Source organism: Ranitomeya imitator, chromosome 2 (genome assembly GCF_032444005.1).
Source record: "Ranitomeya imitator isolate aRanImi1 chromosome 2, aRanImi1.pri, whole genome shotgun sequence".
NCBI lineage: Eukaryota > Metazoa > Chordata > Amphibia > Anura > Dendrobatidae > Ranitomeya > Ranitomeya imitator.
The window spans coordinates 775,428,832-775,452,081 of NC_091283.1; the positions used below are offsets into that span (position 1 = coordinate 775,428,832).

The 23,250-nt window shown below is 47.2% G+C and overlaps 1 protein-coding gene across 1 annotated transcript in view; it reads left to right on the top strand.

Moving 5' to 3' along the window:
• Positions 1-18,068: 18,068 nt before the first annotated feature.
• Positions 18,069-23,250, top strand: part of SGMS1 (sphingomyelin synthase 1) — a 384,726-nt gene continuing 379,544 nt past the window's right edge. The window contains exon 1 of the mRNA XM_069753528.1: positions 18,069-18,244. The gene's annotated coding sequence lies outside the window, so the exon portion shown is untranslated. The remainder of the gene's footprint in view (positions 18,245-23,250) is intronic.

The window sequence follows — 23,250 nt, forward strand, 5'->3', positions numbered from 1 at the left end:
ATTCACGGCCACAGGAGGGAGCTTGACAACAGAATTCACAACAGTTCTAGAGGTGGCAGCAAAGGGGTGGGGTAAAGGGAAAGCTAACTCGTCACCAGCAGCTTCATGTAACGAAGTCTGCGATGATGCTCCAGCTCTGGCAGATGTGGATGGGGCCGAGGGACTGGAAGTGAGGGAAGGGCCAGACGAAGGGTCAGAGGGGTGGGGTCTACCGACATGGCCCACGGTGGTGGACTCCTGTGGGATCGCTCCAGAGGGGTCCAAGGTAGAAGCAGGATCACGAGTGCTACAGATGGTGCTGTGAAATAAAAGAAAAAAGAAAACAATTAATATATTGATAGGAAAAAGCCCTGCCTGAAAAAAAATAAAATAAGGTTAGACAGGTAAACATGGTGAATTATTAAATGGGCTGTGGAATATTTACCGTATATACTCGAGTATAAGCCAACCCCCCTAATTTGGAACAAAAAACTGGGAAAACTTAATGACTCGAGTATAAGCCTAGGGTGGAAAATGCAGCAGCTACCGGTAAACGTCAAAAATAAAAATAGATACCAATAATATCCTCCCTGTCCCACAACCCTAAACAGCTTTTCAACACTTTCAATTCTCTACTCCGTCCCCCCGCACCTCTTCCCTCCCCCCTCATTTCTGCTGATGACTTCGCCTTTTTCTTTAAACAGAAGATCGATACGATCAGAGAAAGCTTTGGCCCACAGCGCCCACTGCCCCTCTTAGCTGCTCAACCCTGCTCCTCCAAAACCAGCTTCTCCACCATGACAGAAGATCAGCTCTCCACCCTCCTGTCAAGATCACACCTCACCACCTGCACGCTTGACCCGCTCCCATCCCACCTCATCCCTAACCTTTCCACGGTCTTCATCCCAACCCTAACGCACCTCTTCAACCTCTCACTCACAACAGGTGTCTTTCCCTCATCCTTCAAGCATGCCAAGATCACACCCATCCTCAAAAAGCCCTCCCTCGACCCATCCTCTGTGTCTAGCTATCGCCCAATATCTCTTCTCCCTTATGCCTCCAAATTGCTGGAGCAACACGTCCATCTTGAACTGTCCTCCCACTTCTCCTCCTGCTCCCTCTTTGATCGGTTACAATCAGGCTTCCGTTCCCATCACTCAACTGAAACTGCCCTAACTAAAGTCACCAATGACCTACTAACTGCCAGGAGCAAGCGACACTACTCTGTCCTCCTTCTCCTGGACTTGTCTTCTGCCTTTGACACTGTTGACCACTCCCTTTTGCTACAAATCCTCTCATCCCTTGGCATCACAGACTTGGCCCTTTCCTGGATCTCGTCATATCTGACAGACCGAACATTCAGTGTCTCCCTCCCCCACACCACCTCCTCACTTCGCCCCTTGTCAGTCGGTGTTCCTCAAGGCTCTGTTCTAGGACCTCTACTCTTCTCCATCTACACTTTCGGCCTGGGACAGCTCATAGAATCCCACGGTATGCAGTACCATCTCTACGCCGACGACACGCAGATCTACCTCTCCGGACCTGACCTCTCCTCCTTGCTTACCAAAATCCCGCACGGTCTGTCTGCCATTTCAGCCTTCTTTTCTGCTCACTTTCTACAACTGAACATGGACAAAACAGAATTCATCATCTTTCCCCCATCTCACTCTACCCCTCCACCACATCTATCCATCAATGTCAATGGCTGCTCACTATCCCCAGTCCCACACGCCTGGTGCCTCGGGGTGATCCTCGACTCTGCCCTCTCTTTCAAGCCACATATCCAAGCCCTTGCCTCCTCCTGTCGTCTCAAACTCAAAAATATTTCCCGGATCCGTGCTTTCCTTGACCGCAACACTGCAAAAACGCTAGTGCATGCCCTTATCATCTCCCGCCTCGACTACTGCAACCTCCTACTCTCTGGACTCCCCTCTAGCACTCTGGCACCACTCCAATCCATCCTACACTCTGCTGCCCGACTAATCCACCTGTCCCCCCGCTATTCCCCAGCCTCTCCCCTGTGTCAAGCCCTTCACTGGCTTCCTATCGCCCAGAGACTCCAGTTCAAAACCCTCACACTGACATACAAAGCCATCCACAACCTGTCTCCTCCATACATCTGTGACATGGTCTCCCGGTACCTACCTACACGCGACCTCCGATCCTCCCAAGACCTCCTTCTCTACTCCCCTCTCATCTCTTCTTCCCATAACCGCATCCAAGACTTCTCCCGTGCTTCCCCCATACTCTGGAACTCTCTACCCCAACACATCAGACTTGCGCCTACCATAGAAACCTTCAAAAAGAACCTGAAGACTCATCTCTTCCAACAAGCCTACAGCCTGCAGTGATCCTCAACCTACTGAACAGCCGCACAGCCAGCTCTTCCCTCTCCTAGTGTATCCTCACCCACCCCCTGCAGACTGTGAGCCCTCGCGGGCAGGGTCCTCCCTCCTTATGTACTCGTGTGCCTTGTTATCTGCTCATGTTTAATGTAATTGTCTATATTTGCCCAGTATTCACATGTAAAGCGCCATGGAATAAATGGCGCTATAAAAATGTATAATAATAATAATAATAAAAGTAAAATTAATTGAGACATCAGTAGGTTAAGTGTTTTTGAATATCCATATTGAATCAGGAGCCCCATATAATGATCTATACTATTCATTATGGCCCCATAAGATGCTCCATACAAAATAGGCCCCATATAATGCTCCATACAGTTCATTATTGCCCCATAAGATGCTCCATACAAAATAGGCCCCATGTAATGCTCCATACAGTTCATTATGGCCCCATAAGATATACAAATATGCCCCAAATAATGCTCCATGCAGTTCTTTATGGCCCCATAAGATGCCCCATAAAATGCTCCATTCAGTTATTTATGGCCCCATAGATGCCCCATATAATGCTTCATGCAGTTCTTTATGGCCCCATAGATGCCCCATATAACGCTCCATGCAGTTATGGCCCCATAGATGCCCCATATAATGCTCCATGCAGTTCTTTATGGCCCCATAGATGCTCCATATAATGCTCCATGCAGTTCTTTATGGCCCCATAGATGCTCCATATAATGTTCCATGCATTTATGGCCCCATAGATGCTCCATATTATGCTCCATGCAGTTTTTTATGGCCCCATAGACGCTCCATATAGCATTGTGCCACATGTAATCCTGCTGCTGCACTAAAAAAAAAAAAAAAAAAAAAGGCATACTCACCTTCTCGTCGCTGCCCCACAGCGTCCCGTCTCTCCGCACTGACTGTTCAGGCAGAGGGCAGCGCGCACACCAACACGTCATCGCGCCCTCTGACCTGAACAGTCACTGCAGAGGATGCGGAAGACGGAGCGGCGCTGGAACGCGGAAAGGTGAATATGCCATACTCACTGTCCTGCTCCTGGTGCGGTCCCTGCATGTCCCACGTCTCTGGACGCGGCAGCTTCTTCATGTAGTAAGCGGTCATGTGGCACCGCTCATTACAGTAATGAATATGCGGCTCCACCCCTATGGGTGTGGACTCAAATATATATGGTACCTTCTGCTCAACATAGTCGACCGGAGGAACCACATGGCCCTGCAGCATTTATATTGGCTCCTGCGTCCTCTTGAGCCACGCGGGGCCTGCATTTCCTTGTTGAACTCCCTCTTGAAGCGATCCCTAAGTGACCGCCACCGCTTCATAACCCTTTCACCTGTAAAGAGAAGACTGAAATAAAAAAAATGGGTTAAGTACAACACATTCTGTCCTGCTACCAAAATTACTGAAGTGTGACTACTTACGTGCTCGAGTCTGCTGCCTTAGTTCAAGGTCCCCCCAGTTGTCCACAACGTTCACGCATATTTGCTCCCAGAGCCGACGGGTAACAAATTGATCTGCATGGCTGCGGTCAGCCATGTTCCACAGCGGCTCCCACTCGCGGACCTCCTCGATGAGGAGACATCTAGTCCGCCGTCCTCATCATCCGAGTTGGGAGCACGCTGTGAATACTGTGAAAAAATTAGAGCAAAAATAAAAAAAAAATTAGTACACTGAAACACAAAACTACCAAGAGAGATAACAACAACCACATACTACTGGCTGACCGTTGCGGCAATTTCAACGCCGACTCTGGGAGCTGCTGGGAGGACCTTCACGGCGTTGGCCAGACTTAAAAAAAGGAAAATGAATTATGTTGGATGTAAGCATATGTTGTATGTGTACTGTGATGTATGATGATCTGTTTTGTATGTGTTGGGTGCACTGTGATGTCTGAAGGAAGTTTCTGCACAACTTACACTCTACGCACCCACTCCTGGCATTTCTCCAACCACTCCGTCTCCTTCTGAGAGGCTCTCGGCTGCTTCAGCTTCCTGTGAAAACATAATTAATGCATATAGTGTTTAACCAAAATTTTAACAAGAACAAAAAAAAATGTTTTAAATTACCTCAATACGCAGACGCTGTGAAGGAGGGCTCCTAGAAGAAGACATTTTGTTTGGCTTGGTGGTACCTGGTGTATCTGCAAGTATAAAGACACTTGCCAGCTACTATACAAAGTATATTCCAAGCTTTGTGGTCTTTAATACTTACATCAGGAAACTGGCTTAGTGGTCTCTGGTGTCTCGGTGGTCCCTGGTTGCTCGGTGGTCCCTGGTGGATCTGAAAGTATAAAGATAATTTATACTTAGACCCACAAACCCCCCAAAATAGCTAATGTAATAGATTTAAACACCACCCTGCTCAAATGTTATATCTGAGCAATGTCCAAGCAGGCCAAAAAACAACGTTTTGAGAAACCACCAAAAAAATATACCCAAGGCACACCAGTCTGAGCTGGATATCCTAGTTCAATAATATGCGCAAGCTGAAAAACCATTTCCCCCCACCCCCCCAAAAAAAGTTAACAAAGTACCCTCATTTAAAGTTGAAATGCCTAGACACCAGTTGAAAATGTATTGACCACATATGTGATTTGAAAAGATCCCTTTAAAAAATTACAAAAAAAAAAAACCTTACAATTTTCCTACGCCTTTTATTTTAAAAAATAAACCCTCAACCAACTCTATTGCATGGTATGTGTACATTTTTACATACACCACACTTTAAAATTTACCTTTGTGAAATGATACTACGTTCAGTTTCAAGAAATTTTTTTAATTTTTTTTTTTATTTAACATCACATTTAGGAACTACAATGCTCTTTATTTTAAATACAAGTACATTAACTGTAAATGTTTTCAACAATACAATTTAAAAAAATAAAAATAAAAAACCCAAACACACACGCCCAAGACACACAAACTCACACCGCCATTACACACACACACACACACACACACACTGAAACCACATGCTTCACACGCCACACTACTTTATGAATACATCAAAATAAAAAAAAACATGCACGCGCACACAGACGCACACACACACGAAAGCACAGAGACGCACGCAAGCACACACAGACAGACGCACGCACACATGGCAGGACTCACACTGGCTGGCAGGCCCCTGGCTGGATGCTGGCTGGCTGGCAGGCCTCTGGCTGGACGCTGGCTGGCAGGCCTCTGGCTGGACGCTGGCCGGCTGGCAGGCCTCTGGCTGGACGCTGGCCGGCTGGCAGGCCTCTGGCTGGACGCTGGCTGGCTGGCAGGCTTCTGGCTGGACGCTGGCTGGCAGGCCTCTGGCTGGACGCTGGCTGGCTGGACGCTGGCTGGCTGGCAGGTCTCTGGCTGGACGCTGGCTGGCTGGACGCTGGCTGGCAGGCCTCTGGCTGGACGCTGGCTGGCTGGCAGGCCTCTGGCTGGACGCTGGCTGGCTGGCAGGCCTCTGGCTGGACGCTGGCTGGCTGGCAGGCCTCTGGCTGGACGCTGGCTGGCTGGCAGGCCTCTGGCTGGACGCTGGCTGGCTGGCAGGCCTCTGGCTGGACGCTGGCTGGCTGGCAGGCCTCTGGCTGGATGCTGGCTGGCTGGCAGGCCTCTGGCTGGACGCTGGCTGGCTGGCAGGCCTCTGGCTGGACGCTGGCTGGCTGGCAGGCCTCTGGCTGGACGCTGGCTGGCTGGCAGGCTTCTGGCTGGACGCTGGCAGGCCTCTAGCTGGACGCTGGCTGGCAGGCCTCTGGCTGGACACTGGCTGGCAGGCCTCTGGCTGGATGCTGGCTGGCATCTTGTTCTCAGGCTGGATGCTGGCTGGCATCTTGTTCTCAGGCTGCAGTCTTGCTGGCACATTGAGTAGTGAAGCCACAAGCCCGGTTTATATAGATTATGGGCTGTCTGGCTACAAAATACTGATTTGGAGCATGCTCAGTGTAAAAAGACATATTCCAGCACTGGATTCCGTCATATGACGTGCCACGACGGATCCTGCGTCCATAGGCTTCCATTCTAGCCAACGACGTATGCCGCAGGATGCGTTGTCGCACGTACATTTCATTTTATGTATTTTCCAGACGACATGTCGCGAAATTCCGACGGATCCAGTGCACGACGAACAAAACATTTGGCCATCCGTCACCATCTGTCGCTAATACAAGTCTATGGGAAAAAAAAACGCATCCAGTGGGCAAATTTGCAAGATGCGTTTTTTTTTTTTTCACAAAACGATGCATTGTGACGGGAAATGCATGACGGAAGTGTGAAAGAGGCCTTAGTCACTGACGCTGGACCAGGTCGCGCATGTGCAGCAGTCACAGATCTCAAGAATGATTCAACGCCCGGTATGAGGAACGTCAGGCAGGTAATAGTCCGTCATCCAGGGACAGAGGGCGAGATTACAGGGATGTCTCTAGGTGGGCCTCTAATCATGAGAGGCTGCTCTCTCCAGGCCTACACCTCACCCTGCTGCGCACTCAGTCTCCCTGACGGAAATGCTGACACTTTCCTGCTCACAGCCCTTTTTATGCCTGACCTGCCCCCTGCTGACAAGTGGAAAGGTCGGTCCGGGTCAGAAAGATTTCCCCTGTGCAACAACGGTGACAGTCCCGACAGTTCCAGCACCGGCGCAAGAAAGGTACCCCTGGTCCGGATCATCCTCTTAAACAGCAGCAATCTATCAGACTGATGAAGGTCATTGTAGGATCGAAACATTTATTTTTTGATTGCCCTCACAAAATAAAATTATCTGCTTACAGTGTTTACCCGAGTGCCAAGTTTTCTTCTAATAGTCCGGATATACCTGCTCTGGCTTTGGTGGGGAGGTTGGAGAGCGGCAGCGGCAGAGCAGCAGTGGGTCACAGGAGGCTGCTTCCGGGCGTTTGCGTGTGCCCATTACTTAAGGCAATAAATATTCATTGATCTCCACTCCCATAGGTGTTGTAGTGCAGTGGGGTTGGTGCACTGCAACAGATAGGCAGGGGTCACAAAAGTTCAAAGCAAACATCTTTTAACCCCTTTCCGACATTGAGCGTAATAATATGCTGATGTTGGACACCCTACCTTTGATATGGGCTCCGGCGCTGTGCCCACATCTTTTCCGGCACATGTCAGCTGTTTTGAATGCGTGTCACCGATGGGTTCTCACTGCCAGATTGCTTTGACCTTCGCCCGGTGGTCGGCGCTCATAGCAAGTGAGTTTCTGCTACATACAGGTGATCTGATCTTCGCCTGTATGTAGGAGAGCCGTTTGGGTTATGGCAGCTTCTACTATTGAAGCACGCAAAAAGTTAAAAAAAAATAAAAATGTTTACAAATATTAAAAAAAAAAAAAAAAAGTTCAAATTACCCCTTTCGCCCCATTCAAAATAAAACAATAATAAAAAAAAATCAAACATACACATATTTGGTATCGCCACGTTCAGAATCGCCCGTTCAATAAATTAAAAAAAAAAATTAACCTGATCGCTAAACGGCGTAGCAAGAAAAAAAGTAAAAACTCCAGAATTACCTTTTTTTAGTCTCCGCGACATTTCATTAAAATGCAATAATGGGCGATCAAAAGATCATATCTGCACCAAAATGGTATCAATAAAAACATCAGCTTGGCTCGCAAAAAATAAGCCCTCAGCCACCCCGAGAGCACGAAAAGTGGAGACTTTTTTTTTTTAACAACATTTGGAATTTTTTTTCACCACTTAGATATTAAAAAAAAAAAAAATCACAAAAATTGAGCTTGAGTTGGTACACATGCAGAGGTCAAACGCATGTTAACATTTGCCACAAGACACATAAAACCTACAAGAGAAAAAGTAAGCAAAAAAACCTTGCTGTAACTTAGTAAAAAAGCAAAAGTGCATTTAAATAACAGAGTTTTTAGTAATACTGTTTTTTTTAAATCAAAAAATAGCACAAAAGCCATCCCACCACGTCAAGGTAATTCTGAGTGGGACAGTCTTGGGCTACGTTCACACTAGCGTTCGGCTAGTGTGCGTCGCGTTAGCGTCGGGCGACGCAGCGGCGACGCACGCGTCATGCGCCCCTATGTTTAACATGGGGGACGCATGCGTTTTTGCTTGTTGCGTTTTCCAACACGTGCGTCTTTTTTGACGCTAGCGTCGGACCAAGAAAACGCAACAAAGTTGCATTTTTCTTGCGTCCGATTTTCGTCAAAAAACGACGCACGCGTCGAAAAACGCAGCGTTTTTGCGTGCGTTTGCACGCGTTTTTCGGTGCGTTGTGCGTCGCGTCGCCGACGCAGCGGCGCACAACGCTAGTGTGAACGTAGCCTTATCGGGTTTTTTTGCTCACTTTTTCTCTTGTAGGTTTTATGTGTTTTGTGGCCAATGTTAACATGCGTTTGACCTCTGCATGTGTACCAACTCAAGCTCAATTTTTGTGTTTTTTTCTTTTGTATTGTTGCATTCTGGGCTAGCCGGGGTGTGGCCTTCCCCTCTCCTGAGCTGGAAATTGTATATAAGGTTTCCCCAGTCTGGTGTTTCACTGGTTGGGCCCAGTCCTTTTGTCTGCCCTTATTCACACTGACGTCAACATTGATACATGGTAAGGTTTTAATATTAGACAGTGTAGGACTGTCCTGATCAGAGTTACCTTGACCTGGTGGGATGGCTTTTGTGCTATTTTTTGATCAAAAACAGTATTACTAAAAACTCTGGTATTTAAATGCACTTTTGCTTTTTTACTTAGATACAGCAGGTTTTTTTGCTCAATTTTTCTCTTGTAGGTTTTAGATATAAAGGAACCTAGACATGTTTGGTGTCTATGAAATCGTAATGACCTGGTGAATCTTAATAGATGGTCAGTTTTAGCATTTAGTGAACCTAGTAAAAAAACAAAAAATAACTGTGCAATTGGACTTTTTTTGCAATTTCACCGCTCTTTGAATTTTTTTCCCATTTTCCAGTACATGATATTTTAAAACCAATGGTGTTTTTCCAAAGTACAACTTGTCCCACAAAAAACAAGCCCTCACATGGCCATATTAACCAAAAAATAAAAAAGTTACGGCTGTGGGAAGGGGAGAAAAAAATAAAAACACAAAAACGAAAATACCTCCGGTCATGCCGGGGTTAATGTCCAAATTAACTCACAACTGGAAAACAAACAGTGTTGTCCGGATTGCAGCCAGGGCGTCAACACAGTCAGTATCCGATACCGGTTGCCATGGGCGACTGCACCGCTGTGTCACAATGAGGGGTGCCAGGCCTTTTGGCTTCGCTCAGCTACATGTTACTTTACACAAGCTGAGTATTGCAAGCTGAATATTGCAGAGCCGCCTGCTCTGCAGTTTGCAAACTAAGACTGACACACCCAACCCTTGCTGCAGAGTTTTTAAATGGAATCTGAGGCCATGAGCCACTTGCAAGACCCGGTCTGGAGGGAGCGAACTGCTCCACTACCATCCTGTAGTTCGCTCCAAAAATAAAAGCCCATGCCGGGTTTACTTAAATCTGTCTTGGGCAAATAGCTTGCCCAAGACCAAACTTACTTTTATTTTGCACTGTAATCACAGCTATGCCTGCACAATGTTCCACGGTGAAATTGAAATCTTGCGAGGAGAGGAACCACCATTTCTCTCCTTGGCACTTCTCATTGAGACCAGGGTGAATGATCTGTCACCAAGTGAAACGGTCGACCATGCATATAAAAGGGTAGGGACTCCTGTTATGGAACTGCAATACAGAACTAGGATAGAAGGGGAAAACTGACCCTGCACTGAGACTAGGCTGATACCCTATGATGGAGTGGGCAACCCATTCCTTGCGAATAGACCCACCGACGATCCTAGGTTAATCTCAGCGAAAACCTATAGATTGGGGGAAGGAGGCCCCTAAAAGATCTGAGGACTGGGTATAAAAAACAGATCACCTCCTAATAGAAAAATAGAAAACACAGAAAAGGCTGCAGAAGCCAACTGAAAACAGAAAGTAATGCTAGCAGAACCAGAGGTCCCAGAACTGCATAAAATCCAACACAGAAAGCTATCAAAGCACCTAGCCAGAACTCTAGCGGATTAACATTGTTGTCCAGCAAGGAATGGGAGGCAGGTGGTGGGTAATAAAGGGTGATACAATCACCTGACCTAAGACAACCCAGCACCAGGGGAAAAAGACCAGCAGCCAGAAAACCACAACAAAATGTCGGATGGTCAGAAACAAAACAGATTCTAACAACTCCAAAGCCCACTTAACCCCTTCAAGACCTTGCCCTTTTCCATTTTTGCGTTCTCGTTTTTCACTCCGTTCCTTCCCAGAGCCATAACTTTTTTATATGGCCATGTGAGGGCTTTGTTTTTTGCGGGACAAGTTGCACTTTTGAACAACATCATTGTTTTTACCATGTTGTGTACTAGAAAACGGGGAAAAAAATTCCAAGTGCGGTGAAATTGCAAAAAAAGTGTAATCCCGCACTTGTTTTTTGTTAGACTTTTTTGTTGCGTTCACTAAATGCTAAAAATGACCTGCCATTTTGATTCTCCAGGTCATTAGGAGTTCATAGACACCAAACATGTCTAGGTTACCTTTTATCTAGTTGGTAAAAAAAATTACAATCTTTGCTAAAAAAAATTAATTGTGCAATATAACCGTAGCGTCTCCGTTTCTCGTGATCTGGGGTCAGGTGAGGGCTTATTTTTTGCGTGCTGAGCAGAAGTTTTTAATGATACCATTTTTGGTGCAGATACGTTCTTTTGATCGCCCGTTATTGCATTTTAATGCAATGTCGTGGTGACCAAAAAAGTGTAATTCTGGCGTTTCGAATTTTTTTATCGCTACGCTTTTTTAGCGATCAGGTTAATCCTTTTTTTATTTGATAGATCGGGCGATTCTGAACACGGCAATACCAAATATGTGTCGGTTTGATTTTTTTTATTGTTTTATTTTGAATGGGGTGAAAGGGGGGTGATTTAAACTTTTATATTTTTTTTATATTTTTTTAAACTTTTTTTTTTTACTTTTGCCATTCTTCAATAGCCTCCATGGGCTAGAAGCTGGCATAGCCTGATCGGCTCTGCTACATAGCAGCGATCATCAGAATGCTCCTATGTAGCTGAATTACAGGCTTGCTATGAGCGCCGACCACAGGGTGGCTCTCACAGCAAGCCGGCATCAGGAACCATAGAGATCTCAAGGAGACCTCTGGTTGCTATGCCGATGCATCGCTAACCCCCGATCATGTGACGGGGGTCAGCGATGGGCTCATTTCCGGCCCAATGGCCGGAAGCGCCTGTTAAATGCTGCTGTCAGCATTTGACAGCGGCATTTAACTAGTTAATAGCAGCGGGTGAATCGCGATTTCACTAGCCGGTATTGCGGGCACATGTCAGCTGACATGTCCCAGCTTTGATGCGGGCTCACCGCCAGAGCCTGCATCGAAGCGGGGGTACCGACCTCCGCCGTAATAGTACGGCGGAGGTCGGTAAGGGGTTAATGGCCAGGAACTCCTCCACTACACTATCATTTTTCTCGGCTGGGGTGAGTTTCCTACTTAGGTAGTGACCAAATGTTCTTTTCCGTTCACCTCCTGCAACAGGACCGCTCCTAGGCCAACGATAGATGCATTGGTCTGCACAATGAATTCTCTCTTGAAGTTGGGGCTGATGAGCACTGGCTGTCCGCACAGCGCCACCTTCATAGACTGGTATGCTTCCTCCGCTTGAGGGTTCCACCACACCATGACTGATTTCTTTCCCTTTAAGAGATCTGTTAGGCGTGTTGTTCTCCCAGAGAAATTAGGTATAAACCTCTGGTAATACCCAACGATGCCAAGAAATGCTCTCACCTGTTTGGTGGTAACAGGTCGGGGCCAGGTCTGTATGGCCTCAATATTATTTATTTGGGGTTTGATAACCCCATGGCCGATCATGTATCCTGAGTACCGGGCTTCCTCAAGCCCTATCTCACATTTCTTGGGATTCGCCGTCAGGCCCGTGGTTCTGAGTGATTCTACTATCGCTTGTACCCAGGACAACTGGGTATGCCAGTCAGTACTTGTCATCCAAGTACGCTGATGCATACGTCCGATGGGGTTCTAGCACTATGTCCATCAGTCTCTGGAACATGGCTGTTGCCCCATGTAGTCCAAAGGGCAAGACGACATAGTGATACAAACCCTCCGGAGTTATGAAGGCGGTCTTTTATTTTGTAAGATGCACTTGACAATAACCCTTGGTCAGATCGAGCGTGGCAATGTACTGGGCCAACCCAGTCGCTCAAACAGCTCATCCACCCGGGGTATTGGATAAAGATCGAATTTCGACACCTCGTTCAACTTACAGAAATCAGGACCGTAAGGATCCGTCCGGCTTTGGGATCAGTACAATGGGACTAGCCCACTCATTCCGGAACTCCTCAATTACTCCCAGCTGGAGCATTTGCTTTACCTCACTCGCGATGGCTTGTCTCCGGGCCTCGGGCACAAAGTATGGTTTCATTAATACCTTTACGTGACACTCGGTGACAATGTCATGTTGGATGACAGAGGTACGAGCCGGTAGTCCTGAGAATACATCCGTATTCTCTTATACTAATTTCTGCACCTCTCGTCGCTGCTGTTTCGAGAAAGTGTCTCCTACCTTTACCTCTCTCGGCCTCCTCTGCCAATACCTCTAGAGGAAACCTATCGGGTTACACTCTGTCCCTATTTTGGCAACCCCTACCGCAGTTATCCCTGTCTCGGGATCTTCACGTTCCGCGCCCGGAATAACATTTAACCTGGGAAGGTTAATTTTATTTTTCCATAGTGACCAGAAGAGGGGCAAATCCCTTCAAAGGACAGCCTCATAAGGAAGGGTCTTCACTACCCCCACCACATGCTTAATGTCTCCGCAGGGAGTAACAAATGAGACCTACACTGTCGATTACTCGGTTTTTACCTACCCATAAATATAGGCTTTAAAGAGAGGTAGCCATATTTACCCAGGAATTCAGACTTCAGTCTTTGAGAGGTATTCACACTAGACACGTAGGTTCCCAGCAGTTTGAGACCGCCTTGTCGTTGGCTGCTGGGCATGCATGAATTGGCCAAATTATGTGCTAAGTGTCTCAATTTTTTCTTATTGTCCAGAGCAGTATTGCTATTCACATTTCGCATATTTCATGTTTACATGCTTTAGCACGACAGAGTGCAACTTATTTTGTATATTGTATATGGAGGTGGCTTCTCCTTGTATGCAGCGGTTCACACTAGCTTGGAAGTGCCAGTCAGTCTTTTGTTATTCACATATCACGTTAGTCTGCAAAAATATGTAAGTCATCTCATTGTTATTGCCTAGCATTTCATGTCATTGCTACCACCAGTCTAAACAAGTCATTATCCCTGCACAAAGCAGATAGGATAGTCAGAGAGTTCAAAGAGGTGCAGACATGCGGATGATGTTTATATTTATTTAAAATGTGGCCTTTTTTGACTATATGCTATGTAACACTATGGAAATCAGATATAACTATGCAAATGTATCATGTAGTCCTCCAGTGCGTTACTCTGTTAAATTTACATGTATTTTGTTGTTTATTTTCAATAAAGTTTCAGAACTTTTAGAGACTATATACACTTAGATTTATATTTTTATTTTCGCAGTATTAAAGAACACATCAGGAAAAGAATTCTACTCCAAAACATGAATTTTGTGTGGTTTCCGCTTTAAAAACTAATTATTTTTGAACTTCTACAAAAAACTCGGTGTGCCTTTAGGGTATGTGCACACGTATTCTGGAGGACTGCAGATTTTTCCGCAGCGAATTTGGAAAATCCGCAGTGCAAAACCGATGCGGTTTTTCCTGCAGATTTATCGTGGTTTCTACTGCGGATTCCGCTGCGGCTTTACACCTGCAGTTTTCTATTGGAGCAGGTGCAGGGCCGTATTTAGAGTTTCTGCTGCCCTAGGCACTTTTAGTGCTGCCTCCCCCATTGTTGAGTATGACACTATCCGCAGTGACTTTGGCAAGAATCGCTGTTGTGAAAGTCGCCTTTTGCAGCAGATCTGGCAGTTTTTCTGCATCTGCCACGTAACGGATCACTTACGGCAACACTGCGTTTGGTTTCATTCATTCCCTATGGGATTTGCGCTACTTGCTGTGATCTGGGAAATGCGGTGCCATACCTCCCAACTTTTGAAGAAGGGGAAAAGGTCTAAAGGCAAATTTTAGGCCACGCCTCTGACCACACCCATTTCACAACTAATCACACCCATATCCAAGTCCCAACCACACCCATTCAGCACTGCTGATCACACTTTCATATACAATAATTAAAACCAAAAAAATATGGCCACGCAGTGCTCCATACTGTATAATGGCTATGCAGTGCTCCACATACTGTATAATGGCCCTACATGATGCTCCATACTGTATAATGGCCACACATGATGCTCCATACTGTATAATGGCCACACATGATGCTCAATACTGTATAAGGGCCGCACATGATGCTCCATACTGTATAATGGCCACACATGATGCTCCATACTGTATAATGGCCACACATGATGCTCAATACTGTATAAGGGCCGCACATGATGCTCCATACTGTATAAGGGCCACACATGATGCTCAATACTGTATAAGGGCCACACATGATGCTCAATACTGTATAAGGGCCACACATGATGCTCCATACTGTATAATGGCCACACATGATGCTCAATACTGTATAATGGTCACAAATGATGCTCCATACTGTATAATGGTCACACATGATGCTCCATACTGTATAATGGTCACAAATGATGCTCCATACTGTATAATGGTCACACATGATGCTCCATACTGTATAATGACCTCACATGATGCTCAATACTGTATAATGGTCACACATGATGCTCCATACTGTATAATGACCTCACATGATGCTCCATACTGTATAATGGCCATACATGATGCTCCATATTGTATAATGGCCACACATGATGCTCCATACTGTATAATGGCCCCACATGATGCTCCATACTGTATAATGACCCGACATGATGCTCAATACTGTATAATGACCATACATGATGCTCCATACTTTATAATGGCCCCACATGATGCTCCATACTGTATAATGACCCCACATGATGCTCCATACTGTATAATGACCACACATGATGCTCCATACTGTATAATGGCCATTGCTCATATCCCCCCCCCTCCTCCTGTATGCATGGCTCATAATTTCCCCCCCCCCTGTATGCATGGCTGATGGCTCATAATTCCGCCCCCCCTCCCTCCCTATGCATGGCTGATGGTTCATAATTCCCCCCCTCCCTCCCTATGCATGGCTGATGGCTCATAATTCCCCCTCTTCCCTCCCTATGCATGGCTGATGGCTCATAATTCCCCCCCCCCTCCCTATGCATGGCTGATGGCTCATAATTCCCCCCCCCTCCCTCCCTATGCATGGCTGTTGGCTCATAATTCCCCCCCCCCCTTCCCTCCCTATGCATGGCTGATGGCTCATAATTCCCCGCCCCTCCCTCCCTATGCATGGCTGATGGCTCATAATTCCCCCCCTTCCCTCCCTATGCATGGCTGATGGCTCATAATCCCCCCCCCTCCCTCCCTATGCATGGCTGTTGGCTCATAATTCCCCCCCTCCCTCCCTATGCATGGCTGATGGCTCATAATTCCCCCCCCTTCCCTCCCTATGCATGGCTGATGGCTCATAATTCCCCCCCCTCCCTCCCTATGCATGGCTGTTGGCTCATAATTCCCCCCCCTCCCTCCCTATGCATGGCTGATGGCTCATAATCCCCCCCCCCCCCCTTCCCTCCCTATGCATGGCTGATGGCCCATCTATATATATAATTGTCTAAGGGTTTTTCCGTCTGTCTGTCTGTCTGTCTGTCTTTCTGTCTGTCTGTCCTGGAAATCCCGCGTTTCTGATTGGCACAGTATCAACGTAGAAATCCCGCGTCTCTGATTGGTCGAGGCCGCCAGGCCTCGACCAATCAGCAACGGGCACAGCGACGATGATGTCATAAAGGACGTAGAAATCCCGCGTCTCATTGGTCGAGGCCGCCAGGCCTCGACCAATCAGCAACGGGCACAGCGACGATGATGTCATAATGGTTGCCATGGCGACGATGATGTCATAAAGGTTGCCTCGACCAATCAGCGACGGGCACAGTCTGCCGCGCATTCTGGAATCATCATTGTCCATATACTACGGGGACATGCATATTCTAGAATACCCGATGCGTTAGAATCGGGCCACAGTCTAGTGGCTCATAATTCCCCCTCTCCCTCCCTCCCTATGCATGGCTGATGGCTCATAATTCCCCCCCCTCTCTCCCTATGCATGGCTGATGGCTCATAATCCCCTCCCTCCCTCCCTCCCTATGCATGGCTCATATCTCCACCCCCTCCCCCGCTCCTTCTCCCGGGCCATCTTGCATTCTTGCATGGCGCGGGTGGCTTACCATCCTCCCCCCGCCCCTCATACTCACCTGTCAGCTGCCTGTCCCACACGCCGGCTCCGGCTCTGTCCCGCCGCAACGCCTTCTTCCTGAGTGAGCGGTCATGTGGTACCGCTAATTAAGGTCATGAATATGCACATATTCATGACCTTAATTAGCGGTACCACGTGACCGCTCACTCAGGACGCGCTACAGACGCTGAGACCAGTCATCGGTGGAGCAGGTGAGTATCGTCTTCAAGGAGGGTGGGTGGGGCTTGGAGGCGGGGGGACTCGGAGACTTGGAGGTGGGGGGACTCGGAGGTGGGGGGACTCGGAGGTTGGGGGACTCGGAGGCGGGGGGGCGGGGCCATCGGTTGCGTTTTTGACCCGGCACTTATAAAAAACAAACAAAAAAAAAAACACCTTGCTCAGGTGCCGCCCCCCGCAATGTCGCCGCCCTAGGCACGTGCCCTCGCGTGCCTAGTGGCAAATACGGCCCTGAGCAGGTGTAAAATCGCAGCGGAATCTGCACAAAGAATTGACATGCTGCGGAATATAAACCGCTGCGTTTCCGTGCGTTTTTTTCCGCAGCATGTGCACTGCGGATTTCGTTTCCCATAGGTTAACATGGTACTGTAAACTCATGGGAAACCGCTGCGGATCCGCAGCAAAATCCGCAGCGTGTGCACATACCCTTAGATGCCGCTTGTCTTACATTTCCCAGAATCTAATTAATACCTAAAAAATCTATTAAAGCTAATACATATGGCATCGCCGCATATGTAACTGTCCAAACTAAGCAAATATTACAACATTCATCCTACATGGTGAACACTAAAAAGAAAAGAAATAGAATTAGCAGAATCTCAGTTTTTTTCATAAAGATGGAAAAAAGTGAGATCAGAAAATCTTATGGACCCAAAATGGTAAAGATAAAAACTACAGTTCATACCTTAAAAAAAAAGTCTCAGCAGAAAAAAATAAATGTGAGCTAATGGAAGCGAAAAAGAAAAATCGAAAGCAAAGAGGGTGTAATATGACTCTGTCACCCAGGAACTTGGTACAAGCCATTTATTAATCCCCATCCATGAGAACTAAAAGGTGCAGCAGAGCACATTAGCCCTTCCCTCCGTGTTCTGCTGCACGGCCAGCGCCGACATTACCGCACATGGCCGCAAGGTGGCGCGGCACCTCAGCTCTGTTGTTGCATCCATTACTAGAGTGCAGGTGAAGTTGCTGGCCACTAGGTGGCGGCAGACTTTTCCAGGCTGGAATGTGTCTGCTGGGCTCTGCTCTTGCTGAGTGTCATCACGGAGTCTCCCGGTTTGATAGTAACGCTGTGAATTGTGGGCAGGAGCGATCACAGCCGCCCTGTCTCTCCTCCCACACTCCGGGGAGCCCTGGGGAGAGAGCCTCCAAGTGACCCGCCCCCCCTACCAGGGCACCGGGGAGAGCCTGACTCCTGCGGCCATCCATCTACCCTCTGGGCATCACCGGCCGCCGCTGGCACAAGTAAGTACCAACCCCGTGCCCGCAGCTCATGTCCCGGGCTGCTGGTTGCTGCTGGCAGAGGCGATGGCAGCAGGTGAGGGTTCAGCTGCCGTGTGATGTGGGCACATACTGGTCAGATGAGGGCACAGCAGTGTCAGGGACGCTGCCAGGAGCAGATGGGTAACTGAGAGGTGCCCATAGGTCTGTGCACCGCCTGGGGTGATGGCAGCAGACTGGCACCAGCCCTGGTAACGCTGCCAGTGTAGAGAGACTGGTGCTGGTCACTGTGCCCGGTCAGTGTTGTGGGCACAGGAGCCAGTCTGACCGCTCCCATACAGCTCTGTGATTTGCCGGGACTGCGACTGTCTGGATGGAAAACTTTCCTCATAGTTATCAATAATAAGACATCAGAATTGGGAACATTTTTCAGATTTTTGTGTGCGCCACAGGTGGTATGTTGGTGGCACTGGGCATTTTTATTTTTGCACAGATAGCCACGGGCCCCTGCACCTGAACATAATATGGGCCCCTTACAGTGAATATCTCTGCAGAGCTCCTCCTTACATTGGTGAGCCCATGCCCCAGGTAGGCTGCGACTACACGGTGACTCCGCTCCTGTTATATCAGGGAACCAAAAAGTTTGTGCAAATTGTGTCACTTGCTGATATGCCAGTATCTTAGAGCTGTGATTTGGCTGCAAAAAGAGCAAACAAGCAGATTGTAAGCAAAACACAGCGGTAGATGCAGGGTCGCTATGTGTGATCTTTATATTACAGTGTAACCCTATAAGATGTGAACAGCAATGGACCCTCCTACTGTACCTCCCGGACTCTCCTACTGTACCTCCCGGACCCTCCTACTGTACCTCCGGGACCCTCCTACCGGACGCTCCTACTGTACCTCCTGGACCTTCCTACCCGATGCTCCTACTGAACCTCCTGGGACCCTCCTACCGGAGCCTCCTGCTGTACCTCCCCTACGCTCCTACTGTACCTCTCGGACACTCCTACTGTACCTCCCTGACCCTCCTACTGGATGCTCCTACTGTACCTCCCAGATGCTCCAACCGGACCCTCCTGCTGTACTTCCCGGGATCCTCCTACTGTACTTCCCGGGATCCTCCTACTGTCCCTCCCGGGATCCTTCTACTGTACTTCCCGGGATCATCCTACTGTCCTTCACGGGATCCTCCTACTGTACCTCCTGGGTCCCTGCTCTTACTGTACTTCCCGGGATCCTACCTGCTGTACTTCCCGGGATCCTACCTGCTGTACTTCCCGGGATCCTACCTGCTGTATGCTCCCGGGATCCTACCTGCTGTATGCTCCCGGGATCCTACCTGCTGTATGCTCCCGGGATCCTACCTGCTGTATGCTCCCGGGATCCTACCTGCTGTATGCTCCCGGGATCCTACCTGCTGTACTTCCCGGGATCCTACCTGCTGTATGCTCCCGGGATGGAGTGGCTCCAGGACTTCGGAATCAGCACAAGTTGGTTCTAAAATGACTGAGGGTCCCATGTAAATGACTACAAGAGGAGGTCTCATACATACTTTCCTATTGGGGCATGTTCACACAAGGCACACATGTATGCACCTGAGTAATCTGTGCCCTTAGAGATTGTGTCGTGTGACACATCAGGATGCTGCAGATAATGATTGTCAACTGGGTCACATTGCAACCTGCATCCTATTTACACTGGAGCAAAGGAGGTAAAGTAATCTAAGGCTCTGTGCGCACTGCGTCTGTGTCCACTGTCGGGTGTATCCGCTCTGGAGGTATGTGCCCAACAGTGTGCACAGTCAGGATGGAGGCCGAGGCATCTGGCCTCCATAGGGACCCACTGAAGAAACGTATGCAGCGTGATATACACCCCTCTGTTTACATGTGAGCCTCATGTCCTGCTATTTGGCCTTGTTGCGTATAACAACCAATCAGCGATCAGCTTTTATCTTATAACTACCACTGGAGAAATAAAAGCTGAATTTTGATTGGTTGCTGTTAGCTCCTTTCTTGTGGGAGTGCTGTGATAGTAGAAGTACCGTGTCCACGGATATGGTACATGTACGTGGCGGTGCCCGTAGTTCTGGGCATCACCATGCATGTAAATGTGCGTGGCTTCTGCCGCCTGCTCGCGTACGTGACACGACTCCCACCCGTGGTATCGCTCTGGTTGGGCATTACATGGGAATGTGACATCAGGGCCTTTTCAATCTTTTAGGCCCCAACTCATCATTCTTTTGAAGTAAAATTAGTTTTTTTTTTGTGCAGTTGAAGATTAATGTGCAGCATTATTAATTTATTGAAGAGATTGTGTCTTTTTTACTCTAAATCTGAGCAAAAGGGCTCAAAGAAATAGCCAGCTTTGATTTTGCCAATTAGTCAATTAATCAAACATTGAACACTTATTTCCTATTAATTTTGCTCAAAAAAACGACAGCAGAAGAGAAAAACGGAGCTTCAGACTTTTTTCGGGGGCCTTACCAGTCACATAATAGCAATGCCTGGCTCTCGCTGTCAATGGACGTCCCGTCCCCTGAGTCTTCAGTAGCTCCCATCGTGTGCAATGCTCCTGCCTCTGCAATGGAAAGAAGAATGTTCACTTGGAATTTATGTAGATAATCTGTGATAAATCCTTTATCAATGGGACAGACAGTAGCTGTAAGTTTACACGGTCAGCATTTGGTCAGTGTTTTACCTCAGTATTTGGCTACCAAAGCCAGGAGTGGGTGATAAATGCAGAAGTGGTGACGTGTTTCTATTATACTTTTCCTCTGATTGTTCAATTCCTGGATTATGATTACAAATACTGATGTAAAATACTGACCAAATAATGAACGTGGCTTAGGGTGTGTGCACATGCCATTGTACCCGCCAAGCTTTGCACAGGAAACCGCCAACGGTGTTTTTCTTGACTCATTGTTTTGGTCATTTTTAGTGGCCAGTTTGTATGTATCAGGGCAGAAACCGCCTGTAGAATGGACCGGCCACTTCTTTTACCCACTTTGCGTCTTTATAACACCAAAAAATAATAATAAAGCCACAAAGTAAAATAAATGCTTTATTTTAATAATATTAAAAACATGTATAAATAAAAACCAGTGAGCCCCAAAAACAAACATAGAACCCCTGGACGAAGCATTTCATGCGAAACGTGCGTCGGGTGTGGTGGGTGCCAGGACTGCTATTGCCAATTAGGTAAGGTATGTGACTCTGTTACGTATGGGGTTTATGCCAATCACTTTTGTTGAACATTTGGGGCATAATTATCTGTTGCACATATGGTATATACCCCTTTTGGGATTACTGTTGTTAATGTTTTGCCCCTGCTCATACTCTCATATATAGAGTGTTTATCTCTCTTGTTACTGTCTTGAGGCATATACACACATAATGTGTTTTTTTTGTTGTTGTTGTTCAGTCCAGGTGTCCCACCTATTATTGTTGTTTGTTTGTGGTGCTCACTGGTTTTTATTTGTTTTTAATATTATTTAAATAAATCATTTATTTTACTTTGTGGCTTTATTATTATTTTTTGGTGTTATATATATTGGATTCTTAACATTACAGGTATACCACTTTGCGTCTTTAGAATCGTGAGACTGTAAAAAGACAATCAAAAGGCTGAAGATGTGCACGCCAAGTCAGTTATACCTTGCAGTGTACGGTATATGTTCATTCTATTTAATGTTTATTGAGCACTTTTTTTCAGGTGGGTTGTGGAGCGTACCTGCTTGAAAAAGGCATTGTGAGCACATAAAATTATTATCTCTATAGCGCTAACATATTCTGCAACACTTTACAATTATGGGGAGACATGTACAAACAATGTCAGACATTACGTAGTTACACACAGTGCGACAGTTAGACCGGGTGCACATGAGCCGGATGAGGCAGTGCTTTGGATGCAGCACATGTTCGCTGCTTCCAAAGCACTGTCGTAATTTGAACACAGGTAAATCCGCTTGTGTTCACTGAAAAGTGTTGATTCACCATGTCCAATACATTCTATGGGTGAAATTTCTCTTGGGGAGACTAGCGTCTCTGCAAGTTGAAGTTGACATGCTGCGGTCTGGAAAGACACACCGCATGTCCGTCTCCGCAGTTGAGCCGCAGGCGTCTGTGGACCCATAAAATTTCTTGAAATCCCATCCACTATGATGTAACAGCTGGTAGGTGTGGGTTTCACGCTGCACAAATATGCAGCAGCCAACCCGCAGCGTTTACTGATCGTGGGCACATACCCTTGCAGGAGGAGTGAGGGCCCTATAACGAAATATGGGGGGGGGGCACAATAGGTAAAAAGTGCTTTTACATTCCCTGAATCTGTAGTACAAATCATAGTCGGTCATGAATGAATGTCTGCTTTTATTGCAAATGCACAGTGCTCTCATTTGATGGATGTTGACCAATTCTACTTATTTACACCACCTAATGCCGGTTTCACACGTCAGTGGCTCCGGTACGTGTGGTGACAGTTTCCTCACGTACCGGAGACACTGACTCACAAAGACACATTAAAATAAATGTGTCTCTGCACATGTCAGCGTGTTTTCACAGACCATGTGTCCGTGTGCAAAACACAGAGACATGTCAGTGTTCGTGGGAGCGCACAGATCACACGGACCCATTAAAGTCAATGGGTCCGTGTAAACACGTACCGCACGCGGATGCTGTCCATCTGAGGACCACACGGAACAGCGCTGTCTCTCCTGCACGGTCCGTGTGGTCCTCAGATGGACAGCATCCGTGAGCACACGGATAACTCTGGTACCGATTTCTGCGGTACCGGAATTATCTGGACGTGTGAGACTGGCCTAACATACCGTATATGGTTTTTCTTCATGTCTGAGAAGGATAAATCAGCTTGTTGGATATTATGGGAAAAGCTGTCACCAAAGATGTCTGATAGCAGCTACCTTTCTATTGAGAAAAAATGTTCACTTTTGGATGTGTGGAGTGTGCATGTGTATAGCGGGATCAGGAAGAATAGTTGACAGCTGAACAAGCGTTCCTATGGCGGTTATC